Source organism: Heterodontus francisci, unplaced genomic scaffold (assembly GCF_036365525.1).
Source record: "Heterodontus francisci isolate sHetFra1 unplaced genomic scaffold, sHetFra1.hap1 HAP1_SCAFFOLD_74, whole genome shotgun sequence".
Classification (NCBI taxonomy): domain Eukaryota; kingdom Metazoa; phylum Chordata; class Chondrichthyes; order Heterodontiformes; family Heterodontidae; genus Heterodontus; species Heterodontus francisci.
Window position 1 is genome coordinate 2661332 of NW_027140442.1, and position 15069 is coordinate 2676400.

A 15069-nucleotide genomic window follows, 5' to 3' on the forward strand; every position below is an offset into this window, starting at 1 on the left:
CACAGAGGCACACTTACACCAAGTAACAAAGACATACACTGACACCCAGTAACACAAACAAACACACACTGACACCCAGTAACACAGAGAAACACTAATAAACAGTAACAAAGACATACACTGACACAAAGTAACAATGACACACACTGACACCCAGTAACAAAGACATACTCTGACACCAAGTCACAAAGACATACACTGATACCAGGTCACAAAGACATACACGGATACCCAGTAACACAGACACACACTGACAGCAAGTAACAAAGACATACACTGACACCAAGTAACAAAGACATACACTTACACCAAGTAATAAGACGGACAATTACACCAAGTAACACAGATATACATATACACCAAGTATTTTGACATACACTGACACCAAGTAACAAAGACATACACTGATACCCAGTAACACAGACACACATTTACACCAAGTAACAAAGACATACACTGACACCAAGTCACAAAGACACACACTGACACCCAGTAACAAAGACATACACTGACACCAAGTCACAAAGACATACACTGATACCCAGTAACACAAACACACACTTAAACCAAGTAACACAGACATACACTGACACCAAGTAACAAAGACACAGACTTACACCAAGTAACACAGACACACACTTGCACCCAGTAACACAGACACACACTTACCCCAAGTAACACAGACATACACTTACCCCAAGTAACACAGACATACACTGACACCAAGTAACAAAGACATACACTGATACCCAGTAACACAGGCACACACTTACACCAAGTAACAATGACATAAACTGACACCAAGTCACAAAGACACACACTGGCACCCAGTAACAAAGACACACACTTACACCAAGTAAGAAAGACAGACACTGATAACCAGTAACACAGACACACACTTACACCAAGTAACAAAGACATACACTGACACCCAGTAACACAGACACACACGGACACCAAGTAACAAAGACACACACTTACACCCAGTAACACAAACAAACACACACTGACACCCAGTACTACATAGAAACACTGATAAACAGTAACAAAGACATGCACTGACACCAAGTAACACAGACACACACTGACACCCAGTAACAAAGACATACACTGACACCAAGTAACAAAGACATACACTGATACCATGTCACAAAGACATACACTGATACCCAGTAACACAGACACACACTGACACCAAGTAACAAAGACATACACTGACACCAAGTAACAAAGACATACACTTACACCAAGTAACAAAGACATACACTTACACCAAGTATTTTGAAATACACTGACACCAAGTCACAAAGACACACAATGACACCCGGTAACAAAGACATACACTGACACCAAGTAACACAGACATACATTGACACCCAGTAACACAGACACACACTTACACCAAGTAACAAAGACATACACTGATACCCAGTAACACAGACACACACTTACACCACGTAACACAGACACACACTGACACCCAGTAACACAGACACACACTTACACCAAGTAACAAAGAAATACACTGACACCAGTAACAAAGACATACACTGACACCCAGTAACGCAGACACACACGGACACCAAGTAACAAAGACATAGACTTACACCAAGTAACACAGACACACACTGACACCCAGTAACACAGGCACACACTTACACCAAGTAACACAGACATACACTGACACCAAGTAACAAAGACACACACTGATACCCAGTAACACAGACACACACTTACACCAAGTAGCACAGACAGACACTGACACCAAGTAACAAAGATATACACGAATACCCAGGAACATAGACACACACTTACACCAAGTAACAAAGACAGACACTGATACCCAGTAACACAGACACACACTTACACCAAGTAACAAAGAGATACACTGATACCAAGTAACAAAGACATACACTGATACCCAGTAACACAGACACACACTTACCCCAAGTAACACAGACATACACTGACACCAAATAACAAAGACATACACTGATACCCAGGAACACAGACACACAATTACACCAAGTAACACAGACACACACTTTTACCAAGTAGCAAAGACATACACTTACATCAAGTAACACAGACCTACACTGACACCAAGTAACAAAGTCATACAATTACAGCATGTAACAAAGACACACACTTACACCAAGTAACTAAGAAAGATACTGATACCCAGTAACACAGACACACACTTACACCAAGTAACACAGACATACACTGACACCCAGTAACACAAACAAACACACACTGACACCCAGTAACACAGAGAAACACTAATAAACAGTAACAAAGACATAAACTGACACGAAGTAACAAACACACACACTGACACCCAGTAACAAAGACATACACTGACACCAAGTCACAAAGACATACACTGATACCAAGTCACAAAGACATATACTGATACCCAGCAACACAGACACACACTGACACCAAGTAACGCAGACATACACTGACACCAAGTAACAAAGACATACACTGATACACAGGAACAGAGACACACACTTACACCAAGTAACAAAGACAGACACTGATACCCAGTAACACAGACACACACTTACACCAAGTAACGCAGACATGCACTGACACCCAGTAACAAAGACATACACTGATACCCAGGAACACAGACACAGACTTACACCAAGTAACACAGACACACACTTACACCAAGTAACAAAGACATACACTTACACCAAGTAACACAGACATACACTGACACCAAGTAACAAAGACATACAATTACACCAAGTAACAAAGACATACACTGACACCCAGTAACACAAACAAACACACACTGACACCCAGTAACACAGAGAAACACTAATAAACAGTAATAAAGACATACACTGACACCAAGTAACAAAGACACACACTGACACCCAGTAACAAATACATACACTGACACCAAGTCACAAAGACGGACACTGATACCAAGTCACAAATACATACACTGATACCCAGTAACACAGACACACACTGACACCAAGTAACAATGACATAAACTGACACAAAGTCACAAAGACACACACTCACACCCAGTAACAAAGACATTCACTGATACCAAGTCACAAATACATACACTGATACCCAGTAACACAGACATACAGTGACACCAAGTAACAAAGACATACACTTACACCAAGTAACAAAGACGGACAATTACACCAAGTAACAAAGACATACATATACAACAAGTATTTTGACATCCACTAACACCAAGTAACAAAGTCTTACACTGATACCCAGTAACAGAGACACACATTTACACCAAGTAACAAAGACATACACTGACACCCAGTAACAAAGACATACACTTACACCATGTAACAAAGACATACACTGACACCCAGTAACACAGACACACACGGACACCAAGTAACAAAGACACAGACTTACACCAAGTAACACAGACACACACTTACACCCAGTAATACAGACACACACTTACACCAAGGAACACAGACACACACTGACACCAAGTAACATAGACATACACTGACACCCAGTAACACAGGCACACACTTACACCAAGAAACAATGACATAAACTGACACAAAGTCACAAAGACACACACTGACACCCAGTAACAAAGACATTCACTGACACCATGTCACAAAGACATACACTGATACCCAGTAACACAGACACACATTTGCACCAAGTAACAAAGACATAAACTTACAACAAGTAACACAGACATACACTGACACCAAGTAACAAAGTCATACAATTACAGCATGTAACAAAGACACACACTTACACCAAGTACCTAAGAAAGATACTGATAACCAGTAACACAGACACGCACTTACACCAAGAAACACAGACATACACTGACACCCAGTAACACAAACAAACACCCACTGACACCCAGTAACACTGAGAAACACTAATAAACAGTAACAAAGACATAAACTGACACCAAGTAACAAAGACACACACTGACACCCAGTAACAAAGACATACACTGACACCAAGTCACAAAGACATACACTGATACCAAGTCACAAAGACATACACTGATACCCAGCAACACAGACACACACTGACACCAAGTAACAAAGACATACACTGATACCAAGTAACAAAGACATACACTTATACCAAGTAACAAAGACGGACAATTACACCAAGTAAAAAGACATACATATACACCAAGTATTGTGACACACACTGACACCAAGTAACAAAGACATACACTGACACCAAGTCACAAAGACATACACTGATACCCAGTAACACAAACACACACTTGCACCAAGTAACAAAGACATACACTGACACCAAGTCACAAAGACACACACTGACACATAGTAACAAAGACACACACTGACACCATGTCACAAAGACATACACTGATGCCCAGTAACACAAACACACACTTACACCAAGTAACACAGACATACACTGACACCCAGTAACACAGACACACACGGACACCAAGTAACTAAGACACAGACTTACACCAAGTAACACAGACACACACTTACACCCAGTAACACAGACACACACTGACACCAAGTAACAAAGACATACACTGATACCCAGTAACACAGACACACACTTACACCAAGTAACAAAGACATACACTGACACCCAGTAACACAGACACACACGGACACCAAGTAACTAAGACACAGACTTACACCAAGTAACACAGACACACACTTACACCCAGTAACACAGACACACACTTACACCAAGGAACAAGGACATAAACTGACACCAAGTCACAAAGACATACACTGATACCCAGTAACACAGACACACATTTACACCAAGTAACACAGACATACACTGACACCAAGTAACAAAGACATGCACTGACACCCAGTAACACAGACACACACTTACACCAAGTAACAAAGACAGACACTGATACCCAGTAACACAGACACACACTTACGCCAAATAACAAAGACAGACACTGACACCAAGTAACAAAGACATACACTGATACCCAGTAACACAGGCACACACTTACACCAAGGAACAATGACATAAACTGACACCAAGTCACAAAGACATACACTGATACCCAGTAACACAGACACACATTTACACCAAGTAACACAGACATACACTGACACCAAGTAACAAAGACATACACTGATACCCAGGAACACAGACACACACTTACACCAAGTAACACAGACACACACTTTTACCAAGTAGCAAAGACATACACTTACATCAAGTAACACAGACCTACACTGACACCAAGTAACAAAGTCATACAATTGCAGCATGTAACAAAGACACACACTTACACCAAGTAACTAAGAAAGATACTGATACCCAGTAACACAGACACACACTTACACCAAGTAACACAGACATACACTGACACCCAGTAACACAAACAAACACACACTGACACCCAGTAACACAGAGAAACACTAATAAACAGTAACAAAGACATAAACTGACACGAAGTAACAAACACACACACTGACACCCAGTAACAAAGACATACACTGACACCAAGTCACAAAGACATACACTGATACCAAGTCACAAAGACATATACTGATACCCAGCAACACAGACACACACTGACACCAAGTAACGCAGACATACACTGACACCAAGTAACAAAGACATACACTGATACACAGGAACAGAGACACACACTTACACCAAGTAACAAAGACAGACACTGATACCCAGTAACACAGACACACACTTACACCAAGTAACGCAGACATGCACTGACACCCAGTAACAAAGACATACACTGATACCCAGGAACACAGACACAGACTTACACCAAGTAACACAGACACACACTTACACCAAGTAACAAAGACATACACTTACACCAAGTAACACAGACATACACTGACACCAAGTAACAAAGACATACAATTACACCAAGTAACAAAGACATACACTGACACCCAGTAACACAAACAAACACACACTGACACCCAGTAACACAGAGAAACACTAATAAACAGTAATAAAGACATACACTGACACCAAGTAACAAAGACACACACTGACACCCAGTAACAAATACATACACTGACACCAAGTCACAAAGACGGACACTGATACCAAGTCACAAATACATACACTGATACCCAGTAACACAGACACACACTGACACCAAGTAACAATGACATAAACTGACACAAAGTCACAAAGACACACACTCACACCCAGTAACAAAGACATTCACTGATACCAAGTCACAAATACATACACTGATACCCAGTAACACAGACATACAGTGACACCAAGTAACAAAGACATACACTTACACCAAGTAACAAAGACGGACAATTACACCAAGTAACAAAGACATACATATACAACAAGTATTTTGACATCCACTAACACCAAGTAACAAAGTCTTACACTGATACCCAGTAACAGAGACACACATTTACACCAAGTAACAAAGACATACACTGACACCCAGTAACAAAGACATACACTTACACCATGTAACAAAGACATACACTGACACCCAGTAACACAGACACACACGGACACCAAGTAACAAAGACACAGACTTACACCAAGTAACACAGACACACACTTACACCCAGTAATACAGACACACACTTACACCAAGGAACACAGACACACACTGACACCAAGTAACATAGACATACACTGACACCCAGTAACACAGGCACACACTTACACCAAGAAACAATGACATAAACTGACACAAAGTCACAAAGACACACACTGACACCCAGTAACAAAGACATTCACTGACACCATGTCACAAAGACATACACTGATACCCAGTAACACAGACACACATTTGCACCAAGTAACAAAGACATAAACTTACAACAAGTAACACAGACATACACTGACACCAAGTAACAAAGTCATACAATTACAGCATGTAACAAAGACACACACTTACACCAAGTACCTAAGAAAGATACTGATAACCAGTAACACAGACACGCACTTACACCAAGAAACACAGACATACACTGACACCCAGTAACACAAACAAACACCCACTGACACCCAGTAACACTGAGAAACACTAATAAACAGTAACAAAGACATAAACTGACACCAAGTAACAAAGACACACACTGACACCCAGTAACAAAGACATACACTGACACCAAGTCACAAAGACATACACTGATACCAAGTCACAAAGACATACACTGATACCCAGCAACACAGACACACACTGACACCAAGTAACAAAGACATACACTGATACCAAGTAACAAAGACATACACTTATACCAAGTAACAAAGACGGACAATTACACCAAGTAAAAAGACATACATATACACCAAGTATTGTGACACACACTGACACCAAGTAACAAAGACATACACTGACACCAAGTCACAAAGACATACACTGATACCCAGTAACACAAACACACACTTGCACCAAGTAACAAAGACATACACTGACACCAAGTCACAAAGACACACACTGACACATAGTAACAAAGACACACACTGACACCATGTCACAAAGACATACACTGATGCCCAGTAACACAAACACACACTTACACCAAGTAACACAGACATACACTGACACCCAGTAACACAGACACACACGGACACCAAGTAACTAAGACACAGACTTACACCAAGTAACACAGACACACACTTACACCCAGTAACACAGACACACACTGACACCAAGTAACAAAGACATACACTGATACCCAGTAACACAGACACACACTTACACCAAGTAACAAAGACATACACTGACACCCAGTAACACAGACACACACGGACACCAAGTAACTAAGACACAGACTTACACCAAGTAACACAGACACACACTTACACCCAGTAACACAGACACACACTTACACCAAGGAACAAGGACATAAACTGACACCAAGTCACAAAGACATACACTGATACCCAGTAACACAGACACACATTTACACCAAGTAACACAGACATACACTGACACCAAGTAACAAAGACATGCACTGACACCCAGTAACACAGACACACACTTACACCAAGTAACAAAGACAGACACTGATACCCAGTAACACAGACACACACTTACGCCAAATAACAAAGACAGACACTGACACCAAGTAACAAAGACATACACTGATACCCAGTAACACAGGCACACACTTACACCAAGGAACAATGACATAAACTGACACCAAGTCACAAAGACATACACTGATACCCAGTAACACAGACACACATTTACACCAAGTAACACAGACATACACTGACACCAAGTAACAAAGACATGCACTGACACCCAGTAACACAGACACACACTTACACCAACTAACAAAGACAGACACTGATACTCAGTAACACAGACACACACTTACGCCAAATAACAAAGACATACGCTTACATCAAGTAACAAAGACATACACTGACACCCAGTAACACAGACACACACGGACACCAAGTAACAAAGACACACACTTACACCCAGTAACACAAATAAACACACAGTGACACCCAGTAATACAGAGAAACACTGATAAACAGTAAGAAAGACATGCACTGACACCAAGTAACACAGACACACACTGACACCCAGTAACAAAGACATACACTGACACCAAGTAACAAAGACATGCACTGATACCAAGTCACAAGGACATACACTGATAACCAGTAACACAGACACACACTGACACCAAGTAACAAAGGCATACACTGACACCAAGTAACAAAGACATACACTTCCACCAAGTAACAAAGACAGACAATTACACCAAGTAACAAACACATACACTTACACCAAGTATTTTGACATACACTGACACAAAGTAACAAAGACATACACTGATACCCAGTAACACAGACACACACTTAAACCAAGTAACAAAGACATACACAGACACCAAGTCACAAAGACACACACTGACACCCAGTAACAAAGACATACACTGACACCAAGTCACAAAGACATACACTGATACCCAGTAACACAGACAGACACTTACACCAAGTAACACAGACAGACACTGACACCCAGTTACACAGACACACACTTACACCAAGTAACAAAGAAATACACTGACACCCAGTCACAAAGACATACACTGACACCCAGTAACACAGACACACACGGACACCAAGTAACAAAGACATAGACTTACACCAAGTAACACAGACACACACTGACACCCAGTAACACAGACACACACTTACACCAAGTAACAAAGACATACACTGGTACCCAGGAACAGAGACACACACTTACACCAAGTAACAAAGACAGACACTGATACCCAGTTACACAGACACACACTTACACCAAGTAACAAAGACAGACACTGACACCAAGTAACAAAGACATACACTGATACCCAGTAACACAGACACACACTTACACCAAGTAACACAGAAATACACTGACACCCAGTAACACAGACATACACTGATACCCTGGAACACAGACACACACTTACACCAAGTAACACAGACACACACTTACACCAAGTAACAAAGACATACACTTACACCAAGTAACAAAGACATACACTGATACCCAGTAACACAGACACACACTTACACCAGGTAACACAGAAATACACTGACACCCAGTAACACAGACATACACTGATAACCAGTAACACAGACACACACTGAGACCAAGTAACAAAGGCATACACTGACACCAAGTAACAAAGACATACACTTCCACCAAGTAACAAAGACAGACAATTACACCAAGTAACAAACACATACACTTACACCAAGTATTTTGACATACACTGACACAAAGTAACAAAGACATACACTGATACCCAGTAACACAGACACACACTTAAACCAAGTAACAAAGACATACACTGACACCAAGTCACAAAGATACTCAATGACACCCAGTAACAAAGACATACACTGACACCAAGTCACAAAGACATACACTGATACCCAGTAACACAGACAGACACTTACACCAAGTAACACAGACAGACACTGACACCCAGTAACACAGACACACACTTACACCAAGTAACAAAGAAATACACTGACACCCAGTCACAAAGACATACACTGACACCCAGTAACACAGACACACACGGACACCAAGTAACAAAGACATAGACTTACACCAAGTAACACAGACACACACTGACACCCAGTAACACAGACACACACTTACACCAAGTAACAAAGACATACACTGGTACCCAGGAACAGAGACACACACTTACACCAAGTAACAAAGACAGACACTGACACCAAGTAACAAAGACATACACTGATACCCAGTAACACAGACACACACTTACACCAAGTAACACAGAGATACACTGACACCCAGTAACACAGACATACACTGATACCCTGGAACACAGACACACACTTACACCAAGTAACACAGACACACACTTACACCAAGTAACAAAGACAGACACTGATACCCAGTAACACAGACACACACTTACACCAAGTAACACAGACATACACTGACAACAAGTAACAAAGACATACACTGATACCCAGGAACACAGACACACACTTACACCAAGTAACACAGACACACACTTACACCAAGTAAAAAAAAACATACACTGACACCAAGTATCACAGACATACACTGACACCAAGTAACAAAGACATGCAATTACACCAAGTAACAAAGACACACACTTACACCAAGTAACACAGATATACACTGACACCAAGTAACAAAGACATGCACTGACACCCAGTAACACAGACACACACGGACACCAGGTAACAAAGGCACACACTTACACCAAGCAACAAAGACATACACTGACATCCAGTAACACAAACACACAATTACACCAAGTAACAAAGACAGACACTGATACCCAGTAACACAGCCACACAATTAGACCAAGTAACACAGACATACACTGACACCCAGTAACAAAGAGATACTCTGTCACCCAGTAAGACAGACACACTCTGACACCCAGTAAGACAGACACACACTTACACCAAGCAACACAGACATACACTGACACCAAGTAACAAAGACATACACTGACACCAAGTAACAAAGACATACACTTACACCAAGTAACAAAGACAGACAATTACACCAAGTAACAAAGACATACACTTACACCAAGTATTTTGCCATACACTGACACCAAGTAACAAAGACATACACTGATACCCAGTAACACAGACAGACTCTTACAACAAGTAACAAAGACATACACTGACACCAAGTCACAAAGACGCACACTGACACCCAGTAACAAAGACTTACACTGATACCAAGTCACAAAGACATACACTGAAACCCAGTAGCACAGACACACACTGACACCCAGTAACAGAGACACAAACTTACACCAAGTAACACAGACACACACTTACACCAAGTAACACAGATATACACTGACACCAAGTAACAAAGACATGCACTGACACCCAGTAACACAGACACACACGGACACCAGGTAACAAAGACACACACTTACACCAAGCAACAAAGACATACACTGACACCCAGGAACACAGACACTCACTGACACCAAGTAAAAAGACATACACAGACACCAAGTAACAAAGACATACACTTACACCAAGTAACAAAGACAGACAATTACACAAAGTAACACAGACACACACTTACACCAAGTAAAAAAGACATACACTGACACCAAGTCACAAAGACACACACTGACACCCAGGAACAAAGACATACAATGATACCAAGTCACAAAGACATACACTGATACCCAGTAACACAGACACACACTTACACCAAGTAACACAGATATACACTGACACCAGGCAACAAAGACATACCCTGATACCCAGTAACACAGACACACACTTACACCAAGTAACAAACACTGACACTGATACCCAGTAACACAGACACACACTTTCACCAAGTAACAAAGACATACACTGACACCCAGTAACAAAGACATACACTGACACCCAGTAACAAAGACACACACGGACACCAAGTAACAAAGACACACACTTACACCAAGTAACGCAGACACACACTGACACCCATTAACTCAGACACACACTTACACCAAGCAACACAGACATACACTGACACCAAGTAACAAAGACATACACTGATACCCAGTAACACAGACACACACTTACACCAAGTAACACAGACAGACACTGACACCAAGTAACAAAGACATACACTGATACCCAGGAACACAGACACACACTTACACCAAGTAACACAGAAACACTCTTACACCAAGTAACAAAAACATACACTGACACCAATTAACACAGACATACACTGACACCAAGCAACAAAGACATACAATTACACCAAGTAACAAAGACACACACTTACACCAAGTAACACAGATATACACTTACACCAAGTAACAAAGACATTCACTGACACACAGTAACACAGACACACACGGACACCGAGTAACAAGGACACACACTTACACCAAGTAACACAGACACACACTGACACCCAGAAACACAGACACACACTTACACCAAGTAACACAGACATACACTGACACCAAGTAACAAAGACATACACTGATACCCAGTAACACAGACATACATTGATACCCAGGAACGCAGACACACACTTACACCAAGTAACACAGAATCACACTTACACCAAGTAACAAAGACACGCACTTACTCCAAGTAACAAAGACAGACACTGATACCCAGTAACACAGACACACACTTGCACCAAGTAACAAAGACATACATTGACACCAAGTCACAAAGACACACACTGACACCCAGGAACAAAGTCATACACTGATACCAAGTCACAAAGACATACACTGATACCCAGTAACACAGACACACACTTACACCAAGTAACACAGACAAACACTGCCACCAGGAAACAAAGACATACACTGATACCCAGGAACACAGACACACACTTACACCAAGTAACAAAGACATACACTGACACCCAGTAACAAAGACATACACTGACACCCAGTAACACAGACACACACGGACACCTAGTAACAAAGACACACACTTACACCAAGTAACACAGACACACACTGACACCCAGTAACACAGACACACACTTACACCAAGCAACACAGACATACACTGACACCAAGTAACAAAGACATACACTGATACCCAGTAACACAGACACACACTGACACCAAGTAACACAGACATACACTGACACCAAGTAACAAAGACATACACTGATACCCAGGAACACAGACACACACTTACACCAAGTAACACAGACACACTCTGACACCAAGAAACAAAAACACACACTGACACCAAGTAACACAGACATACACTGACACCAAGTAACAAAGACATACAATTACACCAAGTAACAAAGACACACACTTACACCAAGTAACACAGATATACACTGACACCAAGTAACAAAGACATGCACTGACACCCAGTAACACAGACACACACGGACACCGAGTAACAAAGACACACACTTACACCAAGTAACACAGACACACACTGACACCGAGTAACACAGACACACACTTGCACCAAGTAACGCAGACATACACTGACACCAAGTAAAAAAGACATACACTGATACCCAGTAACACAGACACGCTCTGACACCAACGAACACAGACAAACACTGACACCAAGTAACACAGACACACACTTACACCAAGTAGCAAAGACATACACTGACACCAAGTAACAAAGACATACACTGACACCAAGTAACAAAGACAGACACTGATACCTAATAACACAGACACACACTTACACCAAGTTACAAAGACATACACTGACACCCAGGAACACAAACACACACTTACACCAAGCAACAAAGACACACACTTACACCAAGTAACAAAGACAGACACTGATACCCAGTAACACAGACACACACTTACACCAAGTAACAAAGACAGACACTGACACCCAGAAACACAAACAAACAAACACTGACACCCAGTAACACAGAGAAACAAAAATAAAGAGTAACACAGGCATGCACTGACAACAAGTCACAAAGACACACACTGACACCCAGTAACAAAGACATACACTGACACCAAGTCACAAAGACATACACTGATACCCAGTAACACAGACACACACAGACACCCAGTAACAAAGACATACACTGATAACAAGTCACAAAGACATACACTGATACCCAGTAACACAGACACACACTGACAACCAGTAACAAAGACATACACTGATGCCAAGTCACAAAGACATACACTGATACCCAGTAACACAGACACACACTGACACCCGGTAACAAAGACATACTCTGACACCAAGTAACAAAGACATACACTTACACCAAGTAACAAAGACACACACGTACACCATGTAACACAGACATACACGGACACCAATTAACAAAGACATACACTGACACCAAGTGACAAAGACACACACTGACACCAAGTCACAAAGACACACACTGATACCCAGTAACACAGACAGACTCTTACACCAAGTAACACAGACAAACACTGTCACCAAGTAACACAGACACACACGGACACCCAGTAACAAAGACATACTCTGATACCAAGTCACAAATACATACACTGATACCCAGTAACACAGACACACACTGACACCAAGTAACAAAGACATACACTTACACCAAGTAACAAAGACACACACTTACACCAAGTGACACAGACATACACTGACACCAAGTAACAAAGACATACACTGACACCAAGTGACAAAGACATGCACTTACACCAAGTAACAAAGACAGACAATTACACCAAGTCACAAAGACACACACTGACACCCAGTATCAAAGACATACACTGATAACAAGTCAGAAAGACATACACTGATACCCAGTTACACAGACACACTCTTACACCAAGTAACACAGACAAACACTGTCACCAAGTAACAAAGACATACACTGATACCCAGAAACACAGACACACACTTACACCAAGTAACAAAGACAGGCACTGATACCCAGTAACACAGACACACACTTACACCAAGTAACAAAGACATACTCTGACACCCAGTAACAAAGACATACACTTGCACCCAGTAACACAGACACACCCTGACACCCAGTAACACAGACACACACTTACACCAAGCAACACAGACATACACTGACACCAAGTAACAAAGACATACACT